Below are 16,335 nucleotides of genomic sequence, written 5' to 3'. Positions count from 1 at the left end.
GGTAGTGTGTTTTTGTTCTGAGTTTGGTTGCCCTCTGGGCTGGGGGTACAATGGTGAGGTTCCACTTCCTGCTGAGGTTGGGCAAGTCATTCGGATTTTTGAGTGAAATGGTCGCCTTTCTTCGTTTTCCCCTGAAGCATGGCAGAAAAAGTTGGAATATTGAGATTACGACCAGCAGACGTGAAAATGTGGTGGGCAGACGTCCATACTAGACATTATCTTTTTCATACAGTATTTGAAAATTGCCAGTGCTGTGGACAGTAATTCTGAGGCTGCAGATATTCTGACTCCGGCATTCTCTGTTCCTGGAGAGTTTCTTTGTACCTTCCAAATGGCAGGGTGGGTTTCCTGGTACTTGGTTTTAAACATGTTGCCCAGAAATCACCCTGGGGCCTGGCAGAGAAGGGTGTTACACAAGAAATGCATCAGAAGAGTTTTTCCAATTCGGGACGCATGGATATGCTCATTGATCTTTGATGACGAGATTATTGTGTTGTCACGCTAAACAAAGGTTATGTTTGAATGTTTATGCGAGCTATCGAGAAATGTTTGAGAAATTGAATACTTTCAGCTGACACTGACACAGGGGAACTTGATTTAGAATGCCCACGGTGCAGAAGGAGGCCATTCGGCCCATCGGGTCTGCACGGACCCTCAAAAAGAGCGCCCAATCTAGGCTCACTCCCCTGCCCTATCCCTATAATTCCGTAACCCTACCTAACCTTGGATGCTAAGGGGCAATTTAGCACGGCCAATCCGCCTAACTTGCACATCTTTGGAATGTGGGAGGAAACCGGAGCACACTCACACAGACACAGGGAGAACATGCAAACTGCACACAGACAGTGACCCGAGGTTAGGACTGAACCTGGGTCCCTGGCTCTGTGAGGCAGCAGTGCTAATCACTGAGCCATCCTGCTGCCCATCTAATGTTCTGTACATGATTTTTTTATAAGTACTATAATATCATTTTCACATATTTATCATTGACTTTGTGTTACACACATAAGGAATGTAACAGTTCAAATCGGAGGCTCACTACCTTTAAGTGCTGCTAGCGGTGGCCAGTAAATGCCATGCTATGCCCCGCCACACACATCAGTAGAAAAACAATGTCCACATTATGACCCAGTCCAGGTTAGTCTTTGAATATGTATCTGATGAGATATTCAAAACTAAAAAGTGTTTTGATGAGTAAATAGGGCAAAACTGTTCCCCTGGCAAGGGGTTCAGTAACCAGAGGACACAGATTTAAGTCACTTGGCGAAAGAAGCAGAGCACGGGTTGCTATGATCTGGAATGCACAGCCTGCAAGGGTGGTGGAAGCAGATTCAATAGTAAGCTTTAAAAGATTGAACGCTAACGCTTACAGGAAAAGAGCAATGGAGTGGGACTAATTAGATAGGTCCTTCAAAGAGCTGGCACAGGCTCGATGGGCTGAATGGTCTCCTTTTGCGCTGGCCATATGGAGTACTTGACCTGCTGTGAAGCTTCCCTTGCCTTTAACCTGGATCATTGCTGTACTCTGTCATGCAATCGGTTTAAGAGTAACCTGCGTCTTGAACCGCGACTGCAATTCCGGGTTTGGGAATGTTGTTGATGTTCGTGGGGAGATCCAGAAGAACAACGACCCGGAATCTGCTAAGGCAGCGATATCCGCAGAAACGGGAAACTACGCCCCGGGAGGTGGCAATTCATTGCCTCAGGGGGCTCCACCAGGGATAGATCCTCTGCATTCCGTCACGGCCACCCACGTTCTTAATCCCCAGAAATATACTTCATTCAGAAAATTGATTTTACGAAACCTTCACAAAGAATTTCAACCCGGAAATTACAGAAAGTGCCATAAAACTCTTGCGTCCCGCTATACGTTTGTAATTCTCTTCATATTTTCAATAGATATTCCACATCAGGCTTTTAGCCTGAGGGCAAAACATTTCAAACTGAAAAGTTATAACAAGTGCAATAGAATTTAACTTTTCTTTATACAGCCATAGATTTTCCAGCCTCTCAGTGTCCTTTGAAAGGCCTTATGCAACACATTATCCTCATTGCGTCTCTGTGGTAGCTGCCTCAAACTTTCACGCATCCCTCAGCGTGCAGTCCTGGAACTTTGAATGTGCCAGTCTACAACATTTGGTCGAGGACAACTCTTTGCTCTGAAAGACCAGTACGGTTCAGGCAGACCAAAGAACATCTTTCACCGAGTTACTGATCTTCCAGCCGCAATTGATGCTTATCTCGGTGTGCGTTCCCTGGGAACAGAGTCCAGCATCACAGATCTGCTCGTAATGAACCTAGGAAAAGAAACACTGCATCTCTCTCCGGCCCTTCATTGTGAAGACACGTTCCAGAAGGAGGTGAACCATGGTCTCTTCCCCATCACAGCCCCCTCGAAGGCAATGTGTTAAGGGGGTGAGGACTCCGGGCGTGTAGGAAAGATTTGACGGGGAGAGCCTTTCTCACCACCAATCACGTTAGTGCTTGTTTGAAAATTCTGGGCAGCACAGTAGCACAAGTGGATAGCACTGTGGCTTCACAGCGCCTGGGTCCCAGGTTCGATTCCCCGCTGGGTCACTGTCTGTGCTGAGTCTGCACGTCCTCCCCGTGTGTGCGTGGGTTTCCGCCGGGTGCTCCGGTTTCCTCCCACAGTCCAAAGACGTGCAGGTTAGGTGGATTAGCCATGATAAATTGCCCTTAGTGACCAAAAAGGTTAGGAGGGATTGTTGGGTTACGGGGATAGGGTGGAAGCGAGGGCTTAAAATGGGTCGATGCAGACTCGATGGGCCAAATGGCCTCCTTCTGCACTGTATGTTCTATGTTCTATTTAAGAAAATTCATTAGATCCCAAAAAATCTAAATCTATGTTCTGGTGATGAGGTGTTCTGCCAAATGACTTTGACAGGCTGCTCATGGAACCCTCCAACAGGATCCACCATCTCCTTTTCCAACAGGGCCTCTGGGACTTTACATGCCGACCACCACTGCCTGACGGACTTGTGATCCAAGGTGTTTTTTGTGAATGAACTTTTCCATGCAGAGGTGGAACTGCGTGGAGCATTCTGCGGCAATGTGACCAGACCCATCCGTTGCAACATCGGGGACAGGTAGAATCTCAGCATGCGGTGGGTGCGTACCTAGGGTCTACGCACGGCTTGTTCCAACTACACACAAACGGTAGTCAGCAAGATGACGTCATTGGGCACATTCCCCCCACCTTTATCTAGAGGGTAGTACGCCATGACCCTGTGAACAGGGTCCATTTTCAACCTCCAGTTAAAGGCAGGGCGATGCCTCGGGTGATCGCAGGGCCACCCACGTTGGATCGGCTTCAAGCAGCAGGGCTTTTAACGGGGTGGGGGGGGCATCACATTGCCCTTTTTGGTGGCTTGTGCTCTTTTGTTGTATCACATGTTTCGGTGGCTGTGCGTCTGTTGCGCTCCAGTTTGAGACGCCCGGCCTTGATAAAGAATGCTTTTTGTTTCTTATTTAATGCTAATTGCCATGCTGCCTACGGCTTTGTGCAGGACAAGCCCACTTCTGACACAACACATGCACAAGGACAATCTAAACATGGCAGTGAGCAATCCCCAGCAAATTAGAGGTGTAAGTGTTATGTTTGTGTAGGTGAGGAGAGGTTATGGCCTGCCTGTTCTCATGAATTCATGACAGGCCTGTGTGCCCCGCACTGGGTGATAAGGAAGATTTGTGAGCAAGATTTGCAATTCTCTTTACTTCAACATTATAAATCAAATTTAGCTGCTAAATAACACTTGGCCTTTTTTCATTTTGTTTTGCAAACATGGCCTGCTGGTCTGGGATTGGAACCATAAAATGTGGTTAGCTTCAGTTTGGAATTCCTGGCCTCTGGATTTCTCTGGAAAGCTAAGTGGCCGTTTTTCGCTGTCTTTGCCGCACAGTGTCCCTGTGCCTTCTGAGGCAGGCAATTATGTGACCTCTGACTCCTTCTTGCTTTCCCTCCAGATAGTTCCAGCAATCGGCCCCCACCCCATTAGATTAAGGTTTCTCATTGGCCCTGTTTGACAGAGGTTTTCATGTTTCATTTGTTTGAACCATGAGGCAGGGGTTAAAGGTCGACTCTATTGTGCAGCTCATACTTCATGCAAGATATGGCAAATGCATTTTGTTGTACTGTGCAGTGGTATTTTTCTTTAAATATATATATGTGTATATATATACTCCTTATGTTTTAAGTTCACACTCTCCCCTCACCATCACAATTTAGGAGTGGGCCACTGAAACTTCTTACTGCTCCCCCGCTCCAACCTTCTTTGCGAGGAACTTTCAACCTCCTTTGTGATCTCTCTGATTCACTGGGCAACAGAGGGATCAGATGGTCCGTGAAGTGGAGACGGCCGAGGCTCTGGAAGCAGATTGTCTGTCCACGTTTTTTCTTTCTTTATGGTTGCTTTTTTGCCGAGAGCATTCTGATGTGCCAACTCCTTCCCCCCCCCCCTCCCCCCTCTCCCAAACGAGAATCAGGGAATGGTTACCCTTGGTATCGGTGTAAAGTTTGCAGCCTAGGTTAAACGTGCTGTGTGGAAAATGAACAGGCTCACAATGGGAGCCAGCGAGACTCCTGAGCTGACTGCATAATGAGGGGGGGGGGGGGGGGGGGGGAGTTGGGGAGGGGGGTGGGGGGAGAGTGTGTGAGACATAGAACCATTTATTATCTAGAAGGAGCAGCTTTAGTAATTCATAGCCTGTTAAACTGAACAATTTAAGGAGTATTATCCAATACACCTATAGATTAATGTTGAATTTATTATCCTTTCCACGACTTCGGCTACAATCTTGTTGGTTGGGGGCGGTTGGTTTTCCTCCTGCTCTTTGTCATTTGATGGACGACAGCCTTGTGCGCGGGGAGGTAGATTCATTTAAATCTTAACGGAATCCCTTCTGTTTCTTGGGACAATTCCGCCCCCTTGCCACAGAGGCACGGGATACCAGAACTGGCACAATGGACAGGAATGCAGCAGGGGCCGAGGAGGGTGCCTGTTTACGCTGCTCTAGGTCGCACACAGCTCCAGGGTTGTGCCAGTGAATAGGTTTACAGTGCAAGGCTTTGTTTACGTACACTTTTGGCTCAGGAATCTTTCCATCAGTGTATGAGGGTCTTCCTTCCCCCCCCCCCCCCCCCCCCCCACCCTGCCCCATTTGGATTCAGCTGCACCTCGTCTTGTCTGCCTCAATCCTCGGGGAGGTTTTTGCTTTTGTTGTTCTGGCTGCAGAATGTTCAATTATCGCAAAGGACTGAAGTTTACAGAAACAATAAGGCGAGAAATGCAAAGAGGATTGGTGATTTGTTTTTAAAACTCTAATGAAATCCTTCATTCTGGTCGGCAGGGTTTGTGGGGTAGAGACGAGAGTATCAAAAGCAATGTCTGGGGGACCCCGAGAGGGTTAAGCAACCATCTTTTGTACCCGTTCCTTTGCCATGCTGACAGGGGTGGAGAAGCACGGTGGTTAGCACCGTTGCTTCATAGCGCAAGGGTCCCAGGCTCGATTCCCGGCTTGGGTCACTGTCTGTGCGGAGTCTGCACGTTCTCCTCGTGTCTGCGTTGGGTTTCCTCCGGGCGCTCCGGGTTCCTCCCACAAGTCCAAAGATGTGCTGTTAGGTAATTTGGACATTCTGATTTCTCCCTCTGTGTACCCGAACAGGCGCCGGAATGTGGTGACTAGGGTTTTTTCCACAGTAACAGTTATCCGTGTTGCACTTTTTTTTGGGGAGGGGGGGGGGGGCGCTTTGAGGAGCAGTCTGCCGCTGAGTGGACCCTGTGGCCCATGAGGGAACATTTCGGGAAGCATTCAGTGTGAACCGCGCAGGAGAGCTGTCTGTCAGCAACACTGTGGCACAGACCCCTGCAGAAGCCATCCTTCATTACACAGCGCGAGTGACTACTACTGTCTGGAGATTGATATCATATTAAAGGGAATGTGAAGTGATTAAGTAGGACCCAACTCTTTGTGTTGGTGCCTGTGTGTGTATGTGTACAGACACGTGAGAACAAGCACGCACGCACACTCCAACCATGTGTGGCCCAAGAGGTTTCAGTCTGCTCAGGATTACTGACACATTTGAAGAGGAACAATGGAAATGATACTGTGTTATTGGGCAATAGACAACTCTCTAGCCCCCTGCCCCCAGCCAGCTCCTCTTTTGTCTGTCACTGGCTCTCACAAAGGATAGCCGACCAGCTGTGGTCCGTTTTACAGCTCCGGCCCAAAGGAGGTTTATTAAAGAGAATTTCCAATCCTGAAGTGTTTAATGATTAAATTAACCTTTAACCTCCACCCCCTCCGCCTTCAAAAATGCTTTTTCTATTCCGTGGTGGCCAGAGCAGCAGTGGGCCCGGCAGGCGATTGTGTGTTGTCACAGATCTGTCAATCAGTAACAGGCAGTGCAGTCCGAGCGGGAATGCTTTCCCGTTGAAAAAGAAAATGTCTTTTTTTTGTTCCTTCCCCTTTCTTGCCCGAGGGAAAAGGAGGGTGCAGCGCACTCGATGGCAGGCAAGGCAGAGCTCAGGAGCTGTGTCCATTAGTGTGAGCAGGAGCGAAGCACGGGAGGGAGGGAATGGGAGAGATAGTTAATCAATAACTGCAAGGTCAGGCAGACGGTGTCAGTTTTAATGCACCCTGCTAGAAATCAGCGGTGGTGGATTTGTACAGCATGTGACAGTTTAAAGAAACAGATCTGTGCTGTTTGTGAAGGGGGAGGAGGTCTTGCTGCTTCAGCAGTGAAGAGAGTCACCTGGTGGTGGAGGAAGACATGCAGCGGAAACCCTATCTTCACATCCGTCCTGGATGTTATTGAAGCTACCAGGGGCTGGTTTAGCACAGTGGGCTAAACAGCTGCCTTGTAATGCAGAACAAGGCCAGCAGCGCGGGTTCAATTCCCGTACCAGCCTCCCCGAACAGGCGCCGGAATGTGGCGACTAGGGGCTTTTCACAGTAACTTCATTGAAGCCTACTTGTGATTATTATTATTACATGCCATTTAATCAGACATCTGTTTTTTCATTCCCTGTCGCTGTATCGGCAAGATTTTAAATTTATTGACTTGAGGACGATTGCTTTGACATTTCCAAAGGCTTTTATCCATTTCTAACTGCTTACACATTCAGTGTCGAGCCGTGCCTCTCTGTTTTGAGGTTTCCACTCTTTCCGCAGTTCCCCCCCCCCCTCCATCACCACCAAGCCAAACCCCCACCAGGCCCTCTTAACAAGGCTGCTGGCAGTCCCCCCCCCCCCCCCCCTCCTCCATCACCACCAAGCCAAACCCCCACCAGGCCCTCTTAACAAGGCTGCTGGCAGTTCCCCCCCCCCCCCCCCCATCACCACCAAGCCAAACCCCCACCAGGCCCTCTTAACAAGGCTGCTGGCAGTTCCCCCCCCCCCCCCCCCCCCCCCCCCATCACCACCAAGCCAAACCCCCACCAGGCCCTCTTAACAAGGCTGCTGGCAGTCTCCCCCCCCCCCCCCCCCCCCTCCATCACCACCAAGCCAAACCCCCACCAGGCCCTCTTAACAAGGCTGCTGGCAGGTCTCCCCCCCCCCATCACCACCAAGGCAAACCCCCACCAGGCCCTCTTAGCAAGGCTGCTGGCAGTGTCCCCCCCCCCCCCCCCCCCTCTCCATCACCACCAAGCCAAACCCCCACCAGGCCCTCTTAACAAGGCTGCTGAACTCTGCCATTGACTTTCAGCTGGAGAATCCGTCCACCTCACAGTCGGGCAGGTACTGGAGAGAGATGGCAGGACATGCGCACGGGGCAGGCAGCGTTCCCTGGGCCCACGTCCCCCCCGTCACACCATCATGAAATGTTTGTGGCAGAAGAGGGGAGGCCATTCTGCCCGTCTCGTCTGTACCGCCTCTCTGCTGGATCAACCTACCTGAACCCACTCCCCTGCCTTTTCCCGCTAACCCTTCAGTTTGTTTAGTTTGTAGATATTTACCCAGTTCCCTTTGGAATGCCTCGAGTGAATCAGCCTGCATTACAATCTCAGGCAGTGCACTCTTCACCTTAAGCACTTGCTGAATGAAAAGGTTTTCCCTCCTGTTGCCATTCATCTTCAATCTGCATTCCCTGGTCCATGACCCCATCACCGATAGGAACTGGTGGGGTGCGTCTTGTGGAACCATTCGGGATATCCGCACTGGGAAAAGGGGGTTCCTCCCTCTTTACTCCCCCTTACCACCTGCAGTTTGAGGGCATGCATGGGGGACTTGCTGAGAACCTCGCCAAGCTTGTGCGCCCAAATAGTACGGCGCAGCAAAGAGTTACACCCGCCTCTGTGCCAACTTCGACCAGTCCCAGGGAGCAATTGGAATTTCAAAGATGCCTCTTTGTGTTTCCTCAAATAATTCCCATGAGGAGAAAAATAAACCCCAATAAGCTCGGTTCGAGAAGGAAGCTGCCAGGTGAAGTGGGCCGACTCTGGCAGCGGGTCGGCCCTGTTCCTACTCGCCATGTTACTGGACAGTAAAGGACCGGGAAGATCCCATGTTTGCAATGGACAGGAAATGGACTTGGCTGAGGTGCCAGAGGGCGATTGGTGTTCCTGGAGCAGTGCTCAGCGGGCGACAGCACCTGAAAGACAGGTGAGAATGTGTTGGTGGCCAACGTGGAGCCAGGACCTTGTAGGCTTGGTGGTAGCTGAGGTTTGAGGGAGCGTCATCAACAAATAGTATTTTAGCAACAGAAGATTGAGCAGAAAAATGGTGAAATTAATAGATGTGCCACACGAGATTTATTATCATCGAGCTTAGGCTGAGATAAATGTGCCCACGATGATTGATCAGATTCCGTGGTGGTAATATATGGCACTTGTTGATTTTCTCATTAATAACAAATGCCAGCGAGGGTGATTTACTGCAACTTCGATAGTTGCCGTGTGCTTCTCAACCTGGATGTGTCCAGTGAGATAATTAACTGCATTTTATTTTGCTGCCAATTTTCCACACTCCTTAATTCCGTGAAGGCCTAGACTGCTTGCCTGTTCACAACAGTAGCACCACGGGCCTTTAATCCCTCGTGAAAATAGCTATGGTTCAAGTCTGAACCTTGACTCCAGAGATTTAGCATAGTGTCCCACTACTATGCACCACAATGAGGTCTGATTCTTCCCCACATGCACACAAGTATCCACTCTCTCTCTCTCTTAACTCTCACTCTCATTCACTACACATATACAGGCACTCAGTTTTAAAAAAAAATGAAATTTAGTGTACCTAATTCAATTTTTCTAATTAAGGGGCAATTTAGCGTGGCCAATCCACCTACTCTGCACATCTTTGGGTTATGGGGGTGAAACCCACGCAGACACGGGGAGAATGTGCAAACTCCACACAGACAGTGACCCAGGGCCGGGATCGAACCTGGGACCTCGGCGCCGTGAGGCAGCAGTGCTAACCACTGCACCACCGTGCTGCCCTACACTCTCACACATAACATTCACAATCTCCTACTCTCCCTGGACTGATATGGTAAGAAGTCTTACAACACCAGGTTAATATAATGGACTGATATGAGGAGAGGTTTCTTCACCCAGAGAGTGGGGAGCCTGTGAAATTCGCGGCCACTGAAAGTAATTGAGGCCAAAACAGTGTACGTTTTCAAGAAGGAGTTGTGTATAGTACTTGGGGATATGGGGGTGAAGGTGGCAACAGGCTGTTGAGTTGCATGATCAGCCGTGATTATAATGAATGGTGGACCAGGCTCGAAGGGCTGAATGGCCTCCTCCTGCTCCTGTTTTCTATGCTTTGTTTTTTTTAAAATTTAGAGCACCCAATTGAAAGACTGTTGATGCACTGTCTTGGAAATAAATGATCTTTGTAGTTTGTGTGGATGGCTACCTTGTGTTGTACCATTACCAAACGGCGGCAGGAACTTGTTCTGTCAATATAAACCTGGATTTATCCTGGCCTGTAAGTCTCTGCATCATCGGCAGTGTTGGGGCTGGTACCCAGATTATCCACCAAGCCATTGGTAGTAGAGCTTTTGTAAATTGCAGTTTCAATGTCGACTGAGCTGTGAGAATTGGTGAAAGTTTCACGGGACTGTGACTTGCCATTTAGTGCCCCAGTGAAATCTCTCTGGGCTTCCAGCATATATGAGGGTTAAATTTGTGATGCTCCTGTTCTTTGGTCTATCTCTCAATCTCACTGTCGTCATCAAATAACAGGATTTCAGCATAGTTATGTTGATACTGACTCCACAACAGAAAAAAATAATAATTTCCACGTTTCTTCAAGTGTTTACATAATCCCTCTTAAATGTCACAATCACTTTGTCTTCTGGTCACACATTCCATGCTCAAATACCCCTTTGTGTGAACATTTATTATCTGCTCCCTTTTACACATCTAGCGCTCATGCTAATGTATATCAATGAAAATAATCCCTTGCTCTTTACGAGAGAGAGAGAGAGAGAGAGAGTCTTGAAACCGTATCCCACATTTTTCCCATATTCCTCTCTTACTTTTCTCTCGGAGCTGCACTCCCTCATCTGTGGATGTCATTATCATGCACCTCTGACTAGCTCTGTCGATTGCCTAATATGTGTGTCGCTGGGGGTCGGTGCATTAATTAATAGAAAAGCCCACTTCTTCCTTCTGTCTCGCTATAGATCACAGAATTGCCGATAAATTAACGGAAAAAACAATACATCGCCCTGGTAACCGATGGAAGAATCCTACTACTTGTATGTTCTGTCTTGCACCAAGAGTATGGCCCAAGGGAGAATTGATTCATTTTTGCCGAAGATGTGGATCCAAAATTTTAAAGTATCCGTTAACATAGGAAGATTGGGCGAAATGACTTGTTTTATTTAGATTGTTGCTGATTTTTTTTTTAAGAACTTGTGGATTACCGGAGCTGCTGTGTTGCAATTTGTAACAGCTGCCAAAATGTAGGCAGAGTTTTCAGAGCAGGTTGTTGGGCCAGAAGCCCCCTTCCGTGAGATGGAAGCTCTTAATAAGAAGATTTTCTTTTAGCTTTTTGGTCGCAGGGAATCGACTAGGCAGGGAAAATCCTTGGGAAGAGCTTCATAACTGTGATAAAGTTGAGTTAAGACAATGGGGTGGAGGTATGTACTCTATTGAGTGCCTTGTCACTTCTTGACGACTGCCTGTGATTAGAGAACCCAATGCAATTAGTGTCAGGAACCTGGCTGTGCAGCAAATTAGGCAAATGTGCTCATGGAGTGCGGTGTTACTTCTGTGGCAGGGTCCGTGGTCAGAACCAAACCGTTCTATCTCCTAAGATCTTCTGTGAATCCAAGATATATTTAAAGCTGGAGTTACCCTATGAACTTCAGAGTTAATCCCCACTTTGCAGATGTTCATGGTAATGTTTTAGTCATCCTTGGTGAGATGAGCGGGTTCTCATATGACTCTGAAGTGTATTTCTGTCTCCTAATAATCCCTATTCAGTGTTGTCACTTGACTGATTTAGCAATAGGTTACAGAAAGAACGTTGTGCTTCAGCCAATTTGCTTTTAATCATGTGCCGCTATGCTTGTGTTGCTCTTCGCTTATCACCCCAATAGGTCTCTGGTTCCCACATCCCTCCTCCAAAATAGTAAACCTCTATCCACTTGTACTTTACCCAGTTGTTATGGTGCCCCAGCCAAAATTGTGTAGATACAGTCTGTAATTGTTCACTTGCGATGTGGTTGTTGGAGGCCAATCATCTCCGAATACAAGAGACAGGAGCAGGAATAGACCATTCGGCCCATCGAGCCTGCTCCGCCATTCAAAACAATCCTGGCTGATCGAGGGCTTCAACTCCCAATTTCCGTCGCTTCCCATATCCCTTAATTCCCTGGGAGACTAAAATCCTCTCCATCCCAGCCTTAAATGTATATCTTGAAGCCTCTGGGGTAAAGAATTCCGGAGATTCACAATCCTTTGAGTGAAGTAATTTCTCCTCATCTCAGTCCTAATCCTGAAACTGTGCTCCCGTGTTTTAATCTCCCAAACTGCGGAATCAATCTCTGTGTCCACCCTATCAAGTCCTTTCAGACTGTTGTCAGGTCCAATGAGATCGCCTCTCGTTATTCTAAACTCCAAAGAATATAAACCAAATTCACTCAGCCTCTCATCATAGGACAGCCTCTCATCCCCTAATCCCAGGGGCCAATCTAATGAACCTTCACTGTACTGTCTCCAATGCAAGTGTATCCTTAAGTGTGGAGACCAAAACTCCAGATGTGGTCTCACCAGAACCCTGGACAACCGTAGCAAGACTTCTTCATTTTTGGAATCCGGTCCCCTTGCAATAGAGGCCAACATGCTCTACATTTCCCGACATTGTACTCTGTCTGCCATCTTGTTGCCCGCTGACGTAACCTGTCGATTTCTCCTTGCAGCCTCTCTGTGTCCACCCCACAGCTTACCCTTTCCACCCAGCTTGGTGTCAACAGCAAACTTAGATACACTGCTCTCTGTCTTTTCATCTAAGTCATTGATATAGATTGTAAATAGCTGAGGCCCCAGCACTGATCTTTGTGGCTCTCCATTAATCATTGCCTGCTGACTTGAAAAAAAACCCATTTATGCTGCTCTGTCTGCTTTCTATCTGTTAAACAATATATATATTACACCAACACCTTTATCTTGCCTGTTAATCTTTTATGTGACGTCCTCCCCGTGTGTGCGTGGGTTTCCTCCGGGTGCTCCGGTTTCCTCCCACAGTCCAAAGATGTGCGGGTTAGGTGGATTGGCCATGCTAAATTGCCCATAGTGTCCTAAAAAAAAAGTAAGGTTAAGGGGGTGTTGTTGGGTTACGGGTATAGGGTGGATACGTGAGTTTGAGTAGGGTGATCATTGCTCGGCACAACATCGAGGGCCGAAGGGCCTGTTCTGTGCTGTACTGTTCTAAATTCTATCAAATGCATTTTGGAAATCCAGATATACTACATCTACTGGTTGTCCTTTATCTATCTATCTGCTCAAAATACTTGAATAAATTTGTCAACAGGATTTTCCTTTCGTAAAGCCATGTTGACGTTTTACCCATGCCATGCTTTTCTAAGTGCGTTGTTAAGACTTCCATGATAATAGATTCCAACATTTTCCCAACAGCTGATGTTGGGCTAACTGGCCTGTTGTTCACTGTTTTCTCTCTCCCTCCTTTTTTGAAAAGTGATGTAATGTTTGCCAACTTCCATTCCAATGGGAACGTTCTTGAAACTAAAGAATGTTGGGAAAAGTTGCAGGACATCGTTGCAGGAGTTCCTAATGGTTATGTCCTCGGCCCAACGATCTTCAGCTATTTCAGCAATGACCTCCTCTGAAAAGGTCAGACGTGGGGATGTTCGCTGACGATTGCACAATTTGCGACTCCTCAGATACTCAAGCATTCCATGCCTATATACAGCAAGAGTGAGACAATATCCAGACTTGGGCAGATAAGTGGCAAGTAATATTTGTGCCACATAGGTGCCAGGCAATAACTATTTCCAACAAGAGAGACTCAAACCATCTCACTTTGATGTTTAATGGCATTACCATAGCTGAATTCCCCACTATCAACATCCTGTGGGTTACCTTTAACCAGAAACAAACTGGACTAGCCATATGACTACCGTGGCTCCGGGGAGCAGGTCAGAGGCTGGGCATTCTGCAGTGAGTAACTCACATCCTGACTCCCCAAGCCTGTCCACCATCGACAAGGCACAAGTCAGGAGTGTGATGGAATGCTCTCCACTTGCCGGGATGAGCGCAGCTCCAACAACACTCGAGAAGCTCCACACCATCCAGGACAAAGCAGCCTACCTGATTGGCACCCCCATCCACCAACAATCACTCCCTCCTCCACCAACGCACATGCGTACCATCTACAAGATTCACTGCAGCAACTCACCAAGGTGCCTGAGACAGACCCTGCCAAACCCAAGACCCCTATCATCTGGAAAGATGACAGCAGCACCCGGATGTTTCCTCCAAGCTGCTCATCGCCCCAACTTGGAAATATATTGCCGTTCCTTCACTGTTGTTAGATCCAGATCCTGGAACTCACTCCCTAACAGCACTGTGGGTGGACCTACACCTCATGGTATGCAGTGGTTCAAGGCAGCAGCTCAACACCACCATCTCAGGGCAGCACGGTGGCGCAGTGGGTTAGCCCTGCTGCCTCACGCCGTTGAGGTCCCAGGTTCGATCCCGGCTCTGGGTCACTGTCCGTGTGGAGTTTGCGCATTCTCCCCGTGTTTGCGTGGGTTTCGCCCCCACAACCCAAAGATGTGCGGGGTAGGTGAATTGGCTGCGCTAAATTGCCCCTTAATTGGAAAAAATGAATTGGGTACTCAAAATTTATATTTAAAAAATGGAATAGCGCCTCCCCGAGAGACTTGAGACGATCTTGCGTGCCTGCTTTCCTCTGTAATTAAAAGCAGCGGGAATGAGCAAGTTGGAAGATCAGCCTGCCCGCCTTCTCACAGTCTCATCTCAATGGGAACGTGTGTCAGTGTGCGAGAGAAATAAACCATCGTTTTCTATCCATAATGGTACAGACGGTGCTGACGCAATGGCGATTCCATATTTGATTTCTGAATTTAATCCCGAATTCTCGGGATTTGCCTGTGTGGCTGGCGCTGTCACATCGCAGCTCCGTGGCATGGAGAGATTTGTCCATAACTCCTGAAATTCTAAACCCAGACCCTGGTTCTGTCATGGTGGTAGGGAGGAGGGAGATGTACAGGAGGGAGACGTGGATGCTGGGTGGCTGTGTCATGCATCTGAGTGACTGCTTCAGGTAGTAGAAGGGAGAGCTGGGCACAAACACTCCCGACATTTTACACTAAAGGTAAGGTGAGAGAGACCGGGGAAGCCCAGGAGGGAAAGATTTTACACGGGAAGATTTTCTCAGCCCCCCCACCCACAAAAAAAATCACACGCTGTTCAGCTTCCATCAGCCCTGCACACATCGCTGCAGCAATGATCTCTGATGTAACTGCTCTCACCCGTGTGAATATTTGCGTGCAAGCCTGTTCATCTCCACTATGCAGCGGCGCAGCCTGTGATGATGTGGCAGTCACAATCATTCTGGACTGGAGTTTAAAATCCAGGGATCTTGATCTGGATGATTAACGGTTCAAACGTGCACACACGCGCAGTGAAATAATTAATGTGGATTTTGGTCGTATGCTTTTGGGGGGGAGGCGGGGGGGACTTCCTTTTTGGAATGATATGGTGGATTCGCCACTTTTGTCCCCCTTCTTGAATTTCACCCTTTTGCGTTACCTCAGATAGAAAAGGCTTCAGGATTGAAGAGGCGATTGGGCACATACGCTCCAAATAATGAAAGTGAAATGAAAATCGCTTATTGTCACGAGTAGGCTTTAAATTAAGTTACTATGAAAAGCCCCTAGTCGCCACATTCCGGCGCCTGTTCAGGGAGGCTGGTATGGGAGTTGAACCGTGCTGCTGGCCTGCTTTAAAAGCCAGCAATTTAGCCCTGTGCTAAACCAGCCCCTAATATTTTTCCTGATCCTTTTAATAATTAAAAGGATAACTTGACGCAACGGGTTTCTGGGAGCAAGAGGTTCTTTGAGAATAAAGAGGCTTGCCTTGACCTAGCACTTTTACAGAGCACCTCAGCGATAGCTCAAACGTCCTGTCTGCAGACTGCTTTACTTTGGAAGCCGGGACTGTTAAATTAGCAAATGCAGCGGCCATACTGGGCACATTAAGATGCCACCAACAACGGCAATGAGCAGGTTTCCCAGTTAGCCAGTTTTCTGGCAGGATTTGATTTTAAATTTTTTTTTTGACCACCGTGGACAATATCCAAACACACACACTACAGCCTCCGTTTGGGTCCCTGGAAGCTGTTACTCCTATCACACAACCGTTATACCCATCTCCTGTGAGATGAGGAATTCTCTCAAGAATATTTGTGGGCGCGACAGGAAGAAACGGCACAGAACATATTCACAGATTTAATTAATCTGTTTAAATTTTTAATTGAGCAATCTTTCACTTGGTCACGTGCCGTTAATTCGGAGGTTGCCATTTATTCTGTAAATTCTGCAGGATTCAGCAGGGCCTCGCCAGATTATGTTGTTTACTCTGTGCTTTGTGTGGGCGTTCGAGACTTTACTACCAATCAAGCAGCTGTGATAAAATAGTGATCTCTGTGTCGCTTTTGCTCCCTGTGCTTGCAAACAGGCAATGACCCTGTATTGCATCTTGCTGCTGGCTGCCTGTCACAATGCCACTTGGGGCTGTGCGGTGGCCTTTGACTCTCCTGAGCCACTTGCCCTCCTCGTTCTAAAGGAGCCATCCACCGCTGAGATTGTGTTTCCGTCGC

General features: G+C 48.0%; 1 protein-coding gene across 7 annotated transcripts in view; it reads left to right on the top strand.

The window, feature by feature from the left end:
- zmiz1a (zinc finger, MIZ-type containing 1a) overlaps positions 1-16,335 on the top strand; it is a 431,940-nt gene that overhangs the window by 193,202 nt on the left and 222,403 nt on the right. The gene's annotated exons all lie outside the window — the stretch shown is intronic.

Source organism: Scyliorhinus canicula, chromosome 22, assembly GCF_902713615.1.
Source record: "Scyliorhinus canicula chromosome 22, sScyCan1.1, whole genome shotgun sequence".
Classification (NCBI taxonomy): Eukaryota; Metazoa; Chordata; class Chondrichthyes; order Carcharhiniformes; family Scyliorhinidae; genus Scyliorhinus; species Scyliorhinus canicula.
This window is presented reverse-complemented; position numbering and strand designations above follow the sequence as displayed.